This window comes from Triticum aestivum, chromosome 3D (assembly GCF_018294505.1).
Source record: "Triticum aestivum cultivar Chinese Spring chromosome 3D, IWGSC CS RefSeq v2.1, whole genome shotgun sequence".
NCBI lineage: Eukaryota > Viridiplantae > Streptophyta > Magnoliopsida > Poales > Poaceae > Triticum > Triticum aestivum.
Genome location: NC_057802.1, coordinates 383,390,438 through 383,392,900, shown reverse-complemented (window position 1 = coordinate 383,392,900; position 2,463 = coordinate 383,390,438). Strand labels below are relative to the sequence as shown.

The 2,463-nt window shown below is 52.8% G+C and overlaps 1 pseudogene; it reads right to left on the bottom strand.

Annotated features, from left to right (window-relative positions):
- Positions 1-1,034: 1,034 nt before the first annotated feature.
- Positions 1,035-1,947, bottom strand: LOC123074707 (E3 ubiquitin-protein ligase SINA-like 10; annotated as a pseudogene).
- Between the last annotated feature and the right edge of the window lie 516 nt (positions 1,948-2,463).

The window sequence follows — 2,463 nt, the reverse complement described above, 5'->3', positions numbered from 1 at the left end:
AAGCTTCTCCTCGTTCGGCAAGTTGACGGGACACAACAAAGTAATTCTAGTCCATACTGCCTCCTCTCCAGTTAATATGGCTTAATTTCAAACGAGATAAATACACTGTCTGTCACTGTATATTTGTAAAAATACGATCAGTGGACTTCATAATACGCTCATTGCGCTCAATATATACATTTTCCGGTGTTTATACGGTCACTAGCTCACCCTGGCTGAGTATGTGTGTGCATGCACGTGTAGGTTGAGCACTTGAGCATGACCGTGTGTGTTCCGTCGTGTGCTCGGACATGCATGCATTAGGGCGTTGTGCGCGTTTTTGCATCCATGTGTACGTGTGACTGTTGAATACACGTAGGGGGAGTACGTGTAGGGGGCACTAAAGGAGCAGTCAAATCACACAGTAAGTTAGTCGGAAGAAGCAACCATCATTTCACTCTTCAATGACACGTACGCAATATAAAATGGTTGATATAGAGAGAAAAATAAAACCACTATATATACACTAGCAGGATCCTAAGCTACAAGCCTGCTTGCTTGGGGTGCTCTCTTCACAAGCATCGAACGATGGTGGCCACACCGCTGGTCACATATCCGGCCTGATCCCGCAGCTGGGGGAAGGGAACAATGTTCTGCGTAGACGTGGTCGACATCGGCGAGGGAGAAAATCCACAGTCGGTGCGTCCCAATCGGGGGTCACCGCGGTATGGGCCGATGCCGCGTCCCAACCGCCCTTCTAGCTACAGCCCGACGTCCGTTTCGAAAATATTAGTGCATGTCAACAAAAATTATACTAGTATCGATGTTCCATTTTGAAAAAAGCATATAAGCTGTTACTTCTTACCCAAAGGATCTTTATATCCAACAGACACAAAATATCCATTCAACTGTTTGAAATTACTTTCACTGTTGATCTAATGTCGAGGTAATTGCTGCATCGCCACTAAAACCCACCATCTCTTAAGCTAAAGTAGGCCGAGCTAACCCCTATATTAGCATATTACTAAGATAAACAGAAGGCACTGTAGAATCATTTAGGACGTGAGCTTGTCAATCTGAATGTGGAGGGACACCAGCTTAGCCCCGGCCAGCAGCTTGGGCGGAACTGTGAAGAAGGTCAGCTCCTGCACGGCGACGTCGCCGGGATCCCTGCTGCTTGTCACCTCCACTTCCACCTTGATGGCGTCGGTCCTGCCTTTGGGCTCCCCCGGCGGGCCGTTCGCCCACAGCTTGGCCACATAGAGCGGCAGTGGGGACGCCCCCGCTCTGATGCAGACGACTGACACGGCGATAGGCGCGCCGATGTCGAGCACGCCGCCGACCAAGAAAAACGCGCGGCCATCCTCCTCCGCGAACAGCAAGAGCCGTGGCTCCGGCAGTGGCACTTGCAGCTAGAGCGCCTTGCCGTACTGGATCCTGTGCATGGGCATGGGATGCACGGTGCTGATGTGGTGGGAGAGCCACGGCGGCGGGCCTTCGTAGCCGCAGACGGGCACGGGGCACTTGCAGGGCGCGAGCGGACACACGCTCTGGTGATCGGCGAGCTTGTGGTAAGTGACGTAGAGCCCACAGCCTTCGTGCGGGCACTCCACCCTCACCGAGGAGAGGACGGCGTCCACCATCGTGTTCCGCAAGTCGAAGCCACCGCCGCGCTCGCACTTCTGGCACTACCGCTGGTTCCCGGGGCGCTCGACGCGGCAGTCCGCACAAGCCAGGTGCCCTCCCTTGCACTGCACAAATCAATCGAACAACACATCAATCAAGAAACCTGCACCTTGCTCGATCAGCCAAACGGACGAGGTGTATTCGAACCTCAGACACTGGAGGCTTCAAGTGGCAGAGGCACAAGGGGCAGTGGAGCAAGGTGAGGTCCATCGAGACCAAAGAGAGCTCCATCGTCGGGTCCTGTTCCGTCTGCATGATCTCGCCCTCCTCGTGCACAACCATCTCTCGCTTTGTTAGGGCCGGGGCATTACAAAGCTTTACCGTCACATATTCATACTACTTCAAGGTGCATTAAATCAACACATGCAAGTATCAAAAGGAGAGTCACGGCATGCATGCATGCATTGTAATTAATGCATCGGTAAACACAAATTATTGAAATATATCGAGTGCAGTGCTTTGATGTGTCGCGTCAACTCGTACAAGACCGAGAAGTTTGATTACTACAACGCCCTCTCGCCTTAACCGCACCTGCCTTTGGCTGCATGACAGGTGGGCCACCGACCTCTTGGGCCCACCTGTCATGGACGCAAAGGCAGGAGCAGTAAGTCAATGAAGCTGCGTCCCTCCCTCGCCCATGAGCGTGGTCGCTGGCAGGACTAGGAGAAGCTTTCGTTCGCTACACACTCTCCCTCCCGTACGCGGTGGACATGCAGCAGTTCAATCGGTGTCAGATGGCCAGAAGCATATTGTAGTACTCCTCCACTGCAGTAGTACTCCATCATTTTGTTCGACTTC